This window comes from Eurosta solidaginis, chromosome 4 (assembly GCF_040869045.1).
Source record: "Eurosta solidaginis isolate ZX-2024a chromosome 4, ASM4086904v1, whole genome shotgun sequence".
Lineage (NCBI taxonomy): Eukaryota > Metazoa > Arthropoda > Insecta > Diptera > Tephritidae > Eurosta > Eurosta solidaginis.
Genome location: NC_090322.1, coordinates 182,186,011 through 182,203,225, shown reverse-complemented (window position 1 = coordinate 182,203,225; position 17,215 = coordinate 182,186,011). Strand labels below are relative to the sequence as shown.

The 17,215-nt window shown below is 37.1% G+C and overlaps 2 protein-coding genes across 9 annotated transcripts in view; one reads left to right on the top strand and one right to left on the bottom strand.

Annotated features, from left to right (window-relative positions):
* Window positions 1-2,187, bottom strand: part of LOC137250748 (uncharacterized) — a 47,738-nt gene extending 45,551 nt beyond the window's left edge. Inside the window, exon 1 of one of the 4 annotated variants that reach the window (XM_067784126.1) lies at window positions 2,121-2,187. The gene's annotated coding sequence lies outside the window, so the exon portion shown is untranslated. Of the gene's footprint in view, window positions 1-1,933 lie in introns of all 4 variants that reach the window. The other 3 variants (XM_067784127.1, XM_067784123.1, XM_067784125.1) reach the window with 3 other exon arrangements.
* Window positions 1-17,215, top strand: part of hiw (highwire) — a 376,800-nt gene that overhangs the window by 121,026 nt on the left and 238,559 nt on the right. The gene's annotated exons all lie outside the window — the stretch shown is intronic.

Here is a 17,215-nt window from a genome sequence, read left to right as displayed (position 1 = left end):
GATGGTCCTTTTCCGGATGCAGATCCGGTACGTTCCGGTACCAAGCCCGACCATCTCGGGAACGATTTGTTATGACCACGTGCGACCTTCTAGGCCAAACCGCCCTCCCACCCCCTAGATCCATGAGGAGCTCGGGGTCGCCAGAGCCTCGGCTGTTATTGAAACACGATTCGCCACGGATAGGTCAGGTTGACAATTGGGTTTGGAGAAGCTATATATTGCGCTAGCAACCTGAAAGGGCTGCGCTACATAACCCCTTGAATCTATTTGGTATTTTAGTCGCCTCTTACGACAGGCATACCTACAGCGGGTATATTCTAACCCCCTAACCCGCGTTGTTCCTAAAGAGTTTATCTGGTACTTTCCGTATCTTAAATGTCACCCTCTACGCTATCTTTTTTCTGTAACTTTTGAGTTTTATCTGAAAAACGTTTATGATTTTTCTTTTCTTGTTTTGCTCACTGATAGCTATTTTCCGCCAAAACCAAGCTTCCAAGTAACAACCTATTAATTCTTGAAGTTTTTGATCTCATCTGAAGATACGTTTTGGGCCCGCTTTGGTTCCCAAGCAATTTTTTATAACATAAAATTAGGGTGATCATGAAAATTTCTGAAATATATCAGTTTTACAAGGAACAGGTTTAGATTAGTTTATACTTTTTAAATAAATAAAAGCATCCACTGGAAATATGAAAACATGGTAAATTTAGGACCTAACTGAAAGGAAAATATCGGCTATTTTTCCGAACGTAGTCCTCCTCATGTATAATATTTATTTAAGAATTATAAATTTGTCAAACTTTTTCCAAAATCGAAGAATGACGTTGTCAATAACTAAAATTTTCAAAAAATTTTCTGAAAGGCTAGAAAATGATTTGAGAATGATATTAGATATTGACTTGAGAACCACTTCTCAAAGGATGGAGAATAATTTAAAAATGATGTTATAGATCAATTAAGAACTGTATATTTCACAAAAAATATCATTGATGATTATGTTAGATATCAGCTAGAGATATATAATTTGTTCAAAGAATGGAGTATAATTGGAAAATAATGTTGGAGATTTACTCAAAAATTACAGACTTTACAAAATTTCTCAAAAGGTGGGATAGTGATTAGAGAATAGTTTTAGATATCAAATTGATAACTGTAAAGTTCTTAAAAGATGAGCAATAATTGAATAACGATTTTAGAGATAAAAACAAGAACTCAATTTGAGAACAACCCATTTCTCAAGGGTTGGAGAAATAACGTGCGCTGTTTGTTGGAGTTTGGATTTTTTTTGTAGTGAGACCTATGCGATGTGGTGGAGATTTTTTTTAAACATGCCATTTACCGCCGTTTTCGCTGATATTCAGAATGTTATTAGATATACCAGAAAAAAAAAACTTGACAAAAATGTACTCGATAGTCGGCGCTAAATAGATCAATCAATTAAATGTTAATTATCAAACAAAAAAAATTAAAATTATTCGGGAACTTGATATTGCACTCGAGCCATCTGAATGTTAGTTGAAATATCTAGTCTCTGAACTCAGACGCGTTGTCTGCGAACTTGCTCCAATCTGATTAAATATTTGGCTTATCAACGGTTGATCCTGAAATTTATTCCGAAAAAGCGAGTTAGTTTCGCGATTTTACGCTCTAACATAACAAATTATAATACTAAACATTTTAAACTTCAGCGGACCAACTTCGTCAAAATGGCATGGGCGATTAACAACCTTTCTGTTGGGGTTCAAAGGAAAATTACGCGGGTTTCATTTAGTTTAAAACGTTATGATGGAGGCCTTAAAATGTAATAAATTTTTCGAATTCGATGGAGAAAACTGCCGTTTTTCTTAAATCTGCTTATGTTATTTTGCACTTCCATTTGTTTTATAATTAAAAATTGCTTTAGCTTTCAATTGCCTTGTACTAAGATCTTTACCGATTTTGTTTTTCTTATTTTCACTCAATAGTTTATATGACTTCCTGTCAGTATTTTTTAACACTTTTTTGCAGCTTTAGAAATGCACATTCTTTGCAAAAATATTTAGTATATACATGTACATATGTATATATATTTTTAAATTATTTTTTTAACACGTGCCAATATTGCTTACACTTACACACACCTCACATTCGCAATGAGACCCGTTCTCAAACTTGCTTGATGTACCGGCCGCAACGTCAAATTCTAAACTGATCGCATACCAAAGTTAGTGATTTCGTTAAGTCAGCAGCGATCGCAAGGTACGGAACATTGAAATGTACAAACATTTACATCATACTTACCCATGTTCATATGTACCTATTAGGGTGATGGCTCTGTTTTTTTATACCGGTTTTCCCCAAACTTTGCAACATGTTTCTTTGATGAAAGTGAATGAAAATTCGTTCAAAATGACGTAAAGTAAAAAAAAAAATAAAAAAAGAATACGTAAATTTTTCTAAGTAAATCCGAATTCTAAGGAGCCTACGGCTCAGATATCTCATTCAGCGTTGGCGTTGTAACAGTAATTCGCCCTGCTAAGCTCGACGCTCACACTAAGATCTTCTAATGAGGGTGATGTGGGACATAGCGCATTCCGTACGTCAGAGTTTAATTTAGATCCAGATTTATGTTGGGTCAGAGTGACTCGAATTTCCCTACTTCTATCTACTATAGGCTGTGCTCTGTCTCTGACTACGGCGTTCACCGGTCGGGGATTAACAAAATAATTAATTGACTCCTTTACGATGTTGCTTATGGAGTATTAAACTGCAGTATGTGAGCTGCTCCTTACCCACCTATAGGTGAATTTGACTCAAGGCGTTATTTGTGTTTTTACTTCGAACAGGTATCAAACTTAATGTCGGATCGACATATTACATTTGCTGCGGAATGATATATTTAAATTTTTCAAAAAAAAAAAAAAAAAGCGATGCTCTTTGCTAGTTTTCGCTATTCGCATACCAAAGAGTGTTAAGCACACCCCACCCCCGTCGATGCCTTCAAATACACTCAGAGAAAAACGCCGTTCTAAAATCCAGCACCAACGGACTCAATTCAAGCTTTTCATGTTCTTACTTTTTGCTTCTTGAAAAACGAGTGACCAGTTCTTAAAACAACAACCTTGTGCTTGAACTGACACCATTTTCTTGAAAAGAGAATGGCTGGTCTTAAAATATGGATAAATGTTCTGATAATTAAAACAATGTTCTTAAATTGAGAACAATGTTCTTAAAAATGTGTGCACTGCAATGTTAAATACAACATTTGGTACAAGCTATCAAGGATTCGTAGTGACCCAGCGGTTATTATGTTGTGGTTACGATCGCGTGGCGCGAGTTCGATCACCGTCAAATTCTAAGCTTTTTTAAAACAAATTTTTTAACTTTTATTTTTGCGTTCAATTATTTTTCCATTCACTTATGCACAGATAATTCTCAAACTTGTTATGAAATGTTTTTAGTATATATGCAGATTACATCTTCAAATAAGAATAATTTCTCAATAAGAGAAACATATGAAAAAATGCAAATCCGCAGTATCAACATCTGGTAGCAGTCCTGCGCATCAAGTAATTTTACACTTTCGGTGCCACTCATGCCTAACAGCACCAGCTGTTCCAGATAATAACTACCTTACGGACAGCAGTAATGCCAGATTTTACCTGCTCCCAAACTCATTTTTAAAACGGTTTTATTTAGGTTGAATTCTGAACGAATTTTGTAATTAAAATTTAAGTAACTTCCCGAACTCGATGACAATGCAATAATACGAAAAAATCGCCGCTAAGTGGCGCTAGGATCCAGATATTCACAAAAATCGTATTTGTGGTCCGATTTGGTTCATATTTGGAACACATAATACATACAAGAATAGAAAGCGACCTATGAAAAATAATCGCCGCTAGGTGGCGCAAATATCGAGATATTCAAAAAAATCGTATTTGTGGTCCGATTTGGCTCATATTTGGAACAAATATTACATACAGTCCGGTAGAAGTGACATCAAAATATTTTGGAGAGGAGGGACAAGCATATGTGGCGCAGAGTCAAGTAAAGTCTTTGGAAGGATTATGTATTAAGGACTTAGATTGTAACAAATTGTCAGGAAAGAGTCCTTTTAATAATGAGTCACTAAGTGAACTAAACAGAATGAGAAATAATAGGCAATTAAATAAAGACTAAAAATTTGAAAATAAAATAATTAAAAAAAAATTTAAAGTTAAACGGTTTTATTGAAAACAATATTGACATGAAATAATAATGATACTAAAAGCTAGAAAATAATTAGGTAGGTCCTAGGTACTTGTAATCACACTCCTCATCAATCTAGGGCGTTGATCGGACAATTAAATAAAAGCGTTGGACGCGTAAAATTACTATTGATAGTCATATATAAGACCAACTGAACCTTAATCAGGTTATGCTACGCCTCACATTTTTAGAAATTTCACGCGCCCAACGCTTTTATTTAATTGTCTGATCAACGTCCTAGATTGATGAGGAGTGTGATTACTAGTACCTAGGACCTACCTAATTATTTTCTAGCTTTTAGTATTATTATTATTTCATGTAAATATTGTTTTCAATAAACCCGTTTAACTTAAAAATTTTTTTAAAATTATTTTATTTCCTATCAGTGTAAGCACGTATTCGAGATAGCTCTTTATCCCTCTCACGCGCAGCACTGTCAGCTGTTTTAGCTCTTGCCTTAGCCGATGCCGACTGATTTAGCTTTGAGTTATGAAACACAAAAGGACTGACACCTTTGTCACACCATGTTGCAAAGTTGCGCAGTCAACACCTCACCTCTTCATGTATCCCCTGTACCCTCTGAAATCCGGGATGAATATTGAAAGTTAAATAACAAAAAGTGGTTCATCCGGTTTTTCGTAATTTGAGAGTCAAACATTTTTTATTGACACTTTTTGAAAATTGTGGAAACCGGTTCCGAAAAAAGTCACACAAACGACCACCCTTATACACAATCTCTTAGTCCATATCGTTTGGCGCGCATATCACATCCTCCAAAATTGAACTTCGACGACGCTGAAATCTCTTTGCGAATTGAAGAATATTTCGCTTCAAACTCTCCCACAGCTTGGAGCAAGTGGCTTTGGGTCTCTAAAATAGAGTGCCTCTCACCTCACATGTCTCTTTTAGTTTAGCCATTTGTTTATTTATCACATTTTGTATTTTGTGCTTAAATTTATTGATTTTGTTTACATTCACCGACCCTCTACAGACTGCCCCCTTTCACAAAAAAGTTGCTCAAATCTGTTATGGTTTGCCGAGTGCGCGTTTACCACATTTAGCTAGCTATCATTTCTTTCCGCTTGTTTGCCCGCCCCGCTCTGTTCGATAGGTCTTTTGTGCCTGCTCACATTTTCAGTTTCAGTGTCTCATGCTATATCTCGCCTAACGTTTGTTTCCGTTGTGGTTTTCTTTTGTTGCTATCATAGGCCCATATTACACAATCGCTGTTGGAGCTATTTGTAAGAATTGGAAATGAAGACGATAGTGATCGTCTAACTCAGTTCTTGTGCGGTGGGGGGATAGTACATTAGTGTTGTGCAGCACAGGTAAATAATTCATTTGAATATGCTTAGTAGCTGCATATTTCAACGGCTGTGAAGATGAGTGCAACAACACACGTCAACGGCTTGTGTGAAAAACCGACTTCAGAAATATTTTCTTTGAAAATAAATAAAGAATTTACATAAACATCTCTGATACTTGATACACTGTGCAAAATTGTGTTGAAAGATGGAGCTCTTTACCGTGATGCTAACAAAGGCGGTTAATGTATCGGGTAGGGCTGTCCACTCCTATTGGCTGTTTTGGCAGTATAACCAAAGATTATCGAAAAGTTTAGATGTTGCAGGCGTAAACTTCGGTGGAAAGCAGCGGAGCGTAACAAAATTCTAGTAGTTTCACCACACCAAAAACTTTAACACAATTTTTAAGATAATTTAATCACAGAAATACACTGATTGGAGTTTTAGAGAGTAAAAGTTAAAACTCTGAACACATTACCTGAATAAAAAGTGTACAAATAACTATTAAATAACAAATACAGACAGTGGTAGTTAACAAATTCTGCTGTGGTAAGTGGTGAATGTGACCTACTTGAAGTTTTGTGAAGCTTGCTTCACACGATTTTTCGTCCCTGCAACATCTTTACTTTTCGATAATCTTTGGTATAACCCTTTTCTATGTGTTACATCCCAACCGTGCATGGATAAGCCGACTAAACAGATAGAAGTTCTGCTACAATAGCAACTCCAAGCAATGCCAAGTTTTTCTAGCATTCTGATTGAATTACTTTCACGGGCTGACGTAGGTATTTCATTTCCCTTACAGGTTATGTTGTTGTTGTGCAACAGTTAACTTACTCTGCCCTAGGGTAAGAAAGAATACATATCAGCTCTCGGTTGCCTCTTTTGAAGGTTGACTGATTGGTGCTATTTTGGTATAAACTCTTCTGAACACATCCTTAGGCTGCTGTTGTTCATGGATCGAGTGTAAACTAAAATCAATTGTATGACCATTTCTATACAATCCGCTCGGAAACAGTTCCTGTACACATCGTTGAAATGGATCCCCTTTCCATATGTTGGCCTATGAGATAATGTCTCTTTAATTGTTCCTGTGTTTTGAAGGACACCCTTCATAACCTGCTAAGCAAGCTCTCCACTGCCTTGTCGTAATCATTCCACATTAGCTTGGTTACACATCTCCATAGGTACCAGTTTTACAGATGGTGTTAAGAAAGTGTTAATGAGCATCCAGCGCAGTGGATTGGTCGCTGTATATCATCCGCTTTCCTTTAAAGTTTCACAACAAGAACCTTTTCAATATCAAGTACTTCAGTTTAAAAGATATTAGCAGACACTACAAAATGTGGGCTATGAAAGTGTGTTAGTGTGTTTTTTCCACTGGCTTGTTTGCGAAGATAATAAAGAGGGGGCTGGATGAAACTGTGTTCGCTGAGAGACGAGATAGGCATGACATACTACTCCCCTTGCTGCAGAACTTGGCCTAGATATATATTTGTAAGTAAGGCAGAATGGTTTTTTATGTAGATTTTCAACTCGTTTATTCTATCGTAAAATATTCCGTTTACTCGGAAGCGGCTAACCGTACAGCAAGTGCTTCCAGTTCTCTATCTCGGCATCAAGTTTTCTAAGATTCATTTTGTTTTGTTGATGTTCCGACAGGGTGGATAATTGATATATATTGAAACGATTTTCCGTCATTCAAATTTTTTTGGAGACAAACCGATTTCGACGTTGTGCCATCTTTGGTGTAATTTGTCGTTCGAACTAGCAACCCCAAATTTAAGTTGGCCGGCCGTTGTATAATTTTCCTTCCGTAGTTTGCTGCGATTAAATATGCGGTGGATGGCATGCTGTCGAGTGCCACTACGGTTAGGGAGCTCTACTCGAATAAGCAAGCGGCTATTAAAGCCCTGAGTTCAACGCTTGTGCTATCGAGGGTGGTATGGAGTGCTTGACCTCGCTTGCGTTTGCTTCGAACTATTCTAAGATTAATAGCGTTTTCTTTTCTGAAATAAATTGTTGCCTAAGTAAATGGTAAAGCCTTAATAGAGTTACTCCTACCGCAGAAACTGTTCAACATTTATAGTGCATACAAAGAACATTTCAACTCACCATATTCACTCATATTAACAGAGTATATGTGGAACTTAAGAGCGAATTGAGAGTTTCACAGAGTGGCACAGCCGCACCGCCATTTTATACAGGGTAAAAGTGTAACGCTTTTGCGTTTCGAGCAAGCAACAATTTTCACAAAAGAACGAAATACCCCGTAAAGGCGTTGCCTGGTTTTTAGAATAGAACAACAACCCTTACGCGGCGTACAAAAAGCGTAACACTTTAGCCATAAAAGAAAACGCTATAAGATCATCTGGGCGATTGTCACCCGCATGGGTACAACTGAATATGGAGCTTCGCTGGCCACGTGTCACCTACGTCTCTACAGATGAGCCTCGCGTCAGTTAAGCCAGAGGTGGATAGCAGGCGGTCTGTTGAAATGATTGAGTTCACCAAGGCTAACCTATAAATGGTGATTAGGGTTTTGATGTGTCACTGTCCAGAGTTCATGAGGTGCATTTCAACATACTGGAAACCTCCTCTTGCTGCAGCTCCATTGTTGATGATGAGGCACTTTATGCTTGGCTGTCCAGGTATCCCAGAACCAGACGAAATTATTTCGTTTTTAGCTCAGCCCCTACTCGAAACTCTATTGCTTACGTGGCCGCCGCTCATAACGGATTTTCAGGTTGTCTAAGTAAGCTTCCTCGACGAGGGGATTTCGCGCTGTGCTTAGGGCCCGCCACGTAAAAATACACTCCAATGAAAAATAATAACGGGATGAAGGCCCTAGCAAACGTTTTACGGTTAATGATTCAGTAGCCATTTAACCTAACGTAACGGTTACAGACCAAGATACGAAATGTCCAACTCTAGGGCTGTAATTTTTTTTACTCGCTCGTATGTTTGCAGCTTGGTATCTCTTACGGTGTAGCGAGGTCTATCTGGCCGTAAGTAGATGGCAGCCAGTCTGCCGAAATGCCTATGGATTAAATAAGGCTAATTTATTTATGGCGGCTACCGTGGTGTGATGGTAGCGTGCTCCGCCTATCACACCGTATGCCCTGGGTTCGCACCCCGGGCAAAGCAACATCAAAATTTTAGAAATAAGGTTTTTCAATTAGAAGAAAATTTTTCTAAGCGGGGTCGCCCCTCGGCAGTGTTTGGCAAGCGCTCCGGGTGTATTTCTGCCATGAAAAGCTCTCAGTGAAAACTCATCTGCCTTGCAGATGCCGTTCGGAGTCGGCATAAAACATGTAGGTCCCGTCCAGCCAATTTGTAGGGAAAATCAAGAGGAGCACGACGCAAATTGGAAGAGAAGCTCAGCCTTAGATCTCTTCGGAGGTTATCGCGCCTTACATTTATTATTTTTTTTTTTTAATTTATTTATGATGTTTTGACGACTCACTGTCCAAAAAAAGCCCAGTGGTAAGTCTCAATATTGAAAACCCCTTCCTGTTGCAACTGCATGGGGGATGGCGAGTCGAAATCGTCGAGTCACTTCTTATCAGACTGTTCAGCTTAATCCAAAATAAGGCGAAATCATTTCGATTCCACCGTAACCGGATCTGTGAAAGATCTATCCAAAATGGAGATCAGTCTCTTTCGTAGCGATGCAACGGTTCTGTAAGTAATTAGGGCCGGTTTTTGTGATTTCATAACGGACCTTCATGAAGTCCAAGTTAACTTTTCCTACCGGTGTAACTAACACTGAAGCTAACCCTACTTAGCCTTATCTCAGTCTTTTTCGCAGCATAAATTAAATCAGCTGTCTCTTAAGGAAGAACAGCGTTACTCTCAGACAAGTCGTTTCTGAAACCATTTCTGAGATCGGACGCTCATTTTATAAAGATAATTTCAAACCGGCATCCAATATAGTGTGATCTTCCACTCAGGAGATAATATACTAATGTTGATCGTAAAATCTTAAACTTAATTACGTCCCACCTCACCTTTCGCATGTCCATTAAAACTTTAAAGCTTATGAAATTCTCTGAAGTTATTCGCTAAATAAAACCCACACCCACTAATCTGACTTGGTGTTTAAAACAAAGACCTATGTATATACATACGTCAGCCATATGAGTAAAGCATGAACATACATTTTGAAAAACAACAACAAAATCCAATTTGGCTATATGACACCATAGAACGTGTGATTCATTCATTTTTTTATTTCGATTATTTAAAAAAAGAAAAAGCATAATTTTTTTAATATAACGTTACTTAATACCCATTGAAAGCCATTAAGTAAACATAAATAAAATTAAATGATAAAATGTGCTGTGTTGGTAAAATTGAAACATTTAACAAAAAGTAATAAACCGTGAATGATGAATTGTGGCAATCAGCAAAAGTGAAAAAAGCAACAACTATAAACTAATGTGTTGAGAGCGCATGCTGCCCAAACTAGTTCCTTACTTTTTTTCACTTCTATGCTTGTAAATCAAATTTTGTAATAGAATTCAAAAACTTGTTTACAATATTTACAATTTAATTTTTCATGCCAATTTTATGTTTAAAAAAAATAAATGTAAGGCGCGATAACCTCCGAAGAGATCTAAGGCCGAGCTTCTCTTCCAATTTGCGTCGTGCTCTTCTTGATTTTCCTTACAAATTGGCCGGACGGGACCTACGTGTTTTATGCCGACTCCGAACGGCATCTGCAAGGCAGATAAGTTTTCACTGAGAGCTTTTCATGGCAGAAATACACATGGAGCGCTTGCCAAACACTGCGGAGGGGCGACCCCGCTTAGAAAAATTTTCTTCTAATTGAAAAACCTTATTTCTAAAATTTTGATGTTGCTTTGCCCGGGGTGCGAACCCAGGGCATACGATGTGGTAGGCGGAGCACGCTACCATCACACCACGGTGGCCGTATGTTTAGACGTCCAAAAACAAGAAGAACATGGCGTTATAGTAATTTCAATTTGTTGCGCTCGATCCATTATTTTAGGTTTTTTGTTGCTGGAAGTTGTGATTGGCGCGTAATGTTTGTTGCCTTGTTAAACACCTTGCAGCACAAGACACGTCTGGTCTTAAACATACATATGTATAAACACAGCAGCAAACAGAAAAATAGCAGTGGCAATTTTTAACAAATTCGTTAATTAAATTCTTCATTTTTCTATTTTTAATAATTTTCTATTAAGGTTGTAACTGAAACTGTGTAAACCAAACTCAAAAACTTTTTTGAAAAATATTCGATTTTTTGAGTGTGCAGTTTTGTAACCCAATCGATTATAGTCGAATAAATCTGAAGTTGTAAGTCTCTTAAATTTCGTATTGCTTTTTGGCAATTTTTTCTCAGGACATCCTAGCAAACAACTGCTTGATCTAGCTCCGCCTCCACGGGCGTTTAGGGAACATCTCCACAAGCACTGTGACGAAATCCCGCACCTGCCAACACAGCCATTTGATCCAGACAAGCACAAGCAGGCCCTATGCTAAATCCACACAGAATCGGTAAACGCTTTTGCCAGAACGCGTTTGTGAGTGTTCGTGCCCATTGAATGGGGCGAAGCAATCTTAACACAACAACAACAATTTTTTTCCGATGGGTGTTTTATATTTTCTTCCATATGAAGGGCGCATAGCTTTATTATACTCAGCGTGCTTTGTACACAGAGTATATTAACTTTGATTGAATAACGGTTGGTTGTACAGGTATAAAGGAATCGAGATAGATATAGACTTCCATATATCAAAATTATCAGTATCAAAAAAAAAAAATTTGATTGAGCCGTGTCCGTCCGTCCGTTAGCACGATAACTTGAGCAAATATTGAGATATCATCACCAAATTTGGTACACTAGCTTATCTGTACCCAGAATAGATTGGTATTGAAAATGAGCGAAATCGGATGACAACCACTCCCACTTTTTATATATATAAAATTTTGGAAAACACAAAAAACCTGATAATTTATAAATAATACACCTAGCATGTTGAAATTTGAAAAATTTTTGAAATGGGCGTGGCACCGCCCACTTCTGATAAAATCAATTTTACAAATATTATCAATAATAAATTAAAAATCGTTAAACCTATCGTAACAAAATTCGGCAGAGAGGTTGCCTTTACTATAAGCAGGAGATATTCCTAGAAAAAATGGACGATATCGGTTAAAGACCACGCCCACTTTTTTATAAAAGATTTTTAAAAGGGTCGTAGACGAAAATAATAAGCTATATCTTAGCGAAAAAAGAGCTTTGTATCAATAGAATTTTGCTTTCTAATCGAATCATAACATTAAATTGGAAAACACTAAAATTTTTGAAAATGGGTGTGACACCGCCCCTTTTACGACTAAGCAATCTTCTATGTTTCGGGAGCCATAACTCGAAGAAAAATTAAAATATCGGAATGAAATTGAGTAAACATATTTTCCTTATAGCAGAAAATATTTCTAGTAAAAATGGACGGGATCGGTTAAAGACCAGGGCAACTTAGATATAAAACAAGTTTAAAAGGGTCGTAGGCTAGAATAATAAGCTACAACTTAGCAAAAAATAGTTTTGAATCGATGATATTTCACTTATCAAGAGTTTTATTGTAAGACGAAATGGAGAGACATTTTTCTTTTAAACGGGCGGCGCCACGTGTTATGAGAAAAGTATTTTATCTGAAATGAAATGTACAATTGAAGCTCACGCTGAGTATATAATGTTCGTTTACACCCGAACTTAGACACCTTTACTTGTTTTTTATATAGAAGAAAATTTTACACACCCTTCCTGAAAAAATGCGAATTTTGAAATACGTATACCTTGTACTTTATTGGTGTAGAATTGATTGGTTTATAAAACTGCAATCGGCGAACTCTAAATAAAAAGTTCGAAATTAGCACGAAATTTTCTCGATCTCTTTGAAATTTGCTCATGTATTGACAGTTGATCGCCCTTGAAATGACCTGTAAGATCAGTTGTGTTAACAGAAAAATCAGTTAGATTGATTCGGAATCTGTCAATTTTACAAAATTTTGTTAACTTAAGAGCGAGAATTTCTCGTCCGTTGAAATGACTAAACTAATTTGTTCGCTTGACAAAGAACTCGGTCGAATTAACCGTAATTCGATAAATTTCACCGAATCTCCGTTAAGTCAAGAACAACAGAATCGATTTGTTGATTTTACTAGCACCATTTCTTTCAGTGTACTTTCAATTCATTACACACTTGAACAACCACCACGACGCGCCGTCTTATTGGACCAAATCATTTCTTGTTTAAGACATCGAGCCATAAGCAAAAAGGTAAGCTCACCGTTTTTTGGAAGTTAGCCTACTAAATATATGTATGGGCTTTCGAAGTTCGAAATTGAAATCACCCTACTTAAACTTCTTTGTTTTAAAAAATGTGAGTGCACATTGAAAACTTCGAATATTTTAAAAAGGTGAATTGGAATGTACAAGAGACATTTTGACTGAGTAGAATATTACCATATTTCGCGGGCCGTTTTGAAGAACCCCCTTTTACAGAATTTGCTTGAGAACGACCCATCTCAGAATATTATTTAAAAACGCGCAGTTTTTCGAATGTGTTTCAAAATCGTACCATCTGAGTATAAATTCAATACATTTTTAACGTTAGGTAGGGTGTTAATGAAAAAATGTTAGACAAGCATTTTTCAATTCTGAGAAAGGACGTTTTTGAAACAAATCCTGAAATAAAGCGTTTTTGAAAAATATTCTGAGATAAGACGTTTTCGAACTGAGCCGAGATAGGGTGATATCCTACTCAGCAGTCAATAACCACTTTAAAAATGTGTTAAATGAAATATGAGTATGTATAAGCTGTTGCTCAAATTTCGAAATAATCAAAAATCTCATGTATTTGTCCAGAAATTTATGTTTTTGACACAATCGCAACAAAATAGGGGGACTTAAGGATGAAATTTGGACCACAGATGGCCTCCATTTATGGGAACCGATTTTTTAAAATCGTTAAAACTATGAGCTTAACAGGCTTAAGTATACCAACAAAGTTAGATAGTTAGGTCATTTATGTCGAGATATTAGCAATCTTCCCTCTATCCTTCCCACTATTGTGAGCCAAGGAGGAACCAAGGGGAGAATTGGTTTTTTTTTAAACTACACTTGATTGAGAAAAAATTTCGTATGTTTAATGGTGTGTTCAATTTTTTAAGAATTACTGAGCTTATTTATTTTGGTTTAGTTGGGAAAAACACTTGAACAACATTTATTATTTACCGGTGTTAAGCTAATTAATCCTTAAAAATCTGAAGAAAAAAATTTCCATTAAGTCGAAAAATATCTCAATTTCCGGGTTTTAATTGCTATCTTTTTCAGTTTAACGACTTATCAATAACCGCTAGCTATATTTTGTTTATCGGTAAACAGTAATTAATATCTTATACATTAACGCCCCGATTCTAGTGTGGTAACAACATTCTTCACCACGGTACCGAAATCATTTAGAAACTTTTACACCCTTTTGGTATTCTACCCGCGAAAGTAGCCGGATAATTTTTTACCCACAAATGTAGGTGGTTACATCGAAATAACCACACAACAGCTGTTGTTTAGAAAAAGGCAAAACTGAAAAATAAATTGTAAGCGCAAATATGTAAGTAAAGATAATAGTAACAAGTAAGGAAGGCTAAGTTCGGGTGTAACCGAACATTACATACTCAGTTGAGAGCTGTGGAGACAAAATAAGGGAAAATCACCATGTTGTAAAAAGAACCTAGGGTACCCCTGGAATGTGTTTGTATGACATGTGTATCAAATGGAAGGTATTAAAGAGTATTTTAAGAGGAAGTGGGCCATAGTTCTATAGACGGACGCCACTTAGGGATATCGCCATAAAGGTGGACCAGGCCTGACTCTAGAATTTGTTTGTACGATATGGGTATCAAATGAAATATGTTAATGATAATTTTAAAAGGGAGTGGGCCTAAGTTCTATAGGTGGACGCCTTTTCGAGATATCGCCATAAAGGTGGACCAGGGGTGACTCTAGAATTTATTTTGTACGATATGGGTATCAAATGAAAGGTACTAATGAGTATTTTAAAAGGGCGTGGGCCTAAGTTCTATAGATGGACGCCTTTTCGAGATATCGCCATAAAGATGGACCACGGGTGACTCTAGAATTTGTTTGTACGATATGAGTATCACATGAAAGGTGTTAATGAGTATTTTAAGAGTGCGTGGGCCTTAGTTCTATATGTGGACGCCTTTTCGAGATATCGCCATAAAGGTGGACCAGGGGTGACTCTAGAATTTGTTTGTACTATATGGGTATCAAATGAAAGGTGTTGATGAGTATTTTAAAAGGGAGTGGGCCTTAGTTATATAGGTGGACGCCTTTTCGGAATATCGTTATAAAAGTGGACCAGGGTTGACTCTAGAATGCGTTTGTACAAGATGGGTATCAAACGAAAGCTGTTAATAAGTGTTTTAAAAGGGAGTGGGCCTTAGTTCTATGGGTGGACGCCTTTTCGGGATATCGCCATAAACGTGGACCAGGGGTGACTCTAGAATGCGTTTGTACGATATGGGTATCAAATGAAAGGTGTTAATGAGTATTTTAAAAGGGCGTGGGCCTTAGTTCTATAGGTGGACGCCTTTTCGAGATATCGCCATAAAGGTGGACCAGGGGTGACTCTAGAATTTGTTTGTACGATATGGGTATCAAATGAAAGGTGTTAATGAGTATTTTAAAAGGGAGTGGGCCTTAGTTCTATAGGTGGATGCCTTTTCGAGATATCGCCATAAAGGTGGGCCAGGGATGACTCTAGAATTTTTTTGTACGATATGGGTATCAAATGAAAGGTGCTAATGAATATTTTAAAAGGGAGTGGGCCTTAGTTCTATAGGTGGACGCCTTTTCGGAATATCGTTATAAAAGTGGACCAGGGTTGACTCTAGAATGCGTTTGTACAATATGGGTATCAAACGAAAGGTGCTAATAAGTGCTTTAAAAGGGAGTGGGCCTTAGTTATATGGGTGGACGCCTTTTCGGGATATCGCCATAAACGTGGACCAGGGGTGACTCTAGAATGCGTTTGTACGATATGGGTATCAAATGAAAGGTGTTAATGAGTATTTTAAAATGGAGTGGGCCTTAGTTCTATATGTGGACGCCTTTTCGAGATATCGCCATAAACGTGGACCAGGGGGTGACTCTAGAATGTGTTTGTACGATATGGGTATCAAATTAAAGGTATTAATGAGGGTTTTAAACGGGAGTGGCCCTTAGTTGTATATGTGAAGGCGTTTTCGATATATCGACCAAAATGTGGACCAGGGTGATCCAGAACACCATCTGTCGGGTACCGCTAATTTGTTTATATATGTAATACCACGAGCAGTATTCCTTCCAAGATTCCAAGGGCTTTTGATTTCGCCCTGCAAAATTTTTCATTTTCTTCTACTTAATATGGTAGGTGTCACACCCATTTTACCAAGTTTTTTTCTAAAGTTATATTTTGCGTCAATAGACCAATACAATTACCATGTTTCATCCCTCTTTTCGTATTTGGTATATAATTATGGCATTTTTTTCACTTTTCGTAATTTTCGATATCGAAAAAGTGGGCGTGGTCATAGTCGGATTTCGGCCATTTTTTACACCAATACAAAGTGAGTTCAGATAAGTACGGGAACTGAGTTTAGTAAAGATATATCGATTTTTGCTCAAGTTATCGTGTTAACGGCCGAGCGGAAGGACAGACGGTCGACTGTGTATAAAAACTGGGCGTGGCTTCAACCGATTTCGCCCTTTTTCACAGAAAACAGTTATCGTCCTAGAATCTAAGCCTCTACCAAATTTCACAAGGATTGGTAAATTTTTGTTCGACTTATGGCATTAAAAGTATCCTAGACAAATTAAATAAAAAAGGGCGGAGCCACGCCCCTTTTGAAATTTTCTTTTATTTTTGTATTTTGTTGCAACATATCATTACTGGAGTTGAATGTTGACATAATTTACTTATATACTGTAAAGATATTAACTTTTCTTTTAAAATTTGAATTTAAAAAAAAATTTTTTTAAAAAGTGAGCGTGGTCGTTATCCGATTTTGCAAATTTTTATTAAGCAGACATATAGTAATAAGAGTAAAGTTCCTGCCAAATTTCATCATGATATCTTCAACGACTGCCAAATTACAGCTTGAAAAACTTCTAAATTACCTTCTTCTAAAAGTGGGCGGTGCCACGCCCATTGTCCAAAATTTTACTAGTTTTCTATTCCGCGTCATAAGTTCAACTCACCTACCAAGTTTCATCGCTTAATCCGTATTTGGTAATGAATAATCGCACTTTTTCGATTTTTCGAAATGTTCGATATCGAAAAAGTGGGTGTGGTTATTGTCCGATATCGTTCATTTTAAATAGCAATCTGTCATGAGTGCCCAGGAACCTACATACCAAATTTCATCAAGATACCTCAAAATTTACTCAAGTTATCGTGTTAACGGACAGACGGACGGACGGACGGACATCGCTTAATCGAATTTTTTTTCGATACTGATGCTTTTGATATATGGAAGTCTATATCTATCTCGATTCCTTTATACCTGTACAACCAACCGTTATCCAATCAAAGTTAATATACTCTGTGAGCTCTGCTCAACTGAGTATAAAAAAGTGTTGCCTCTT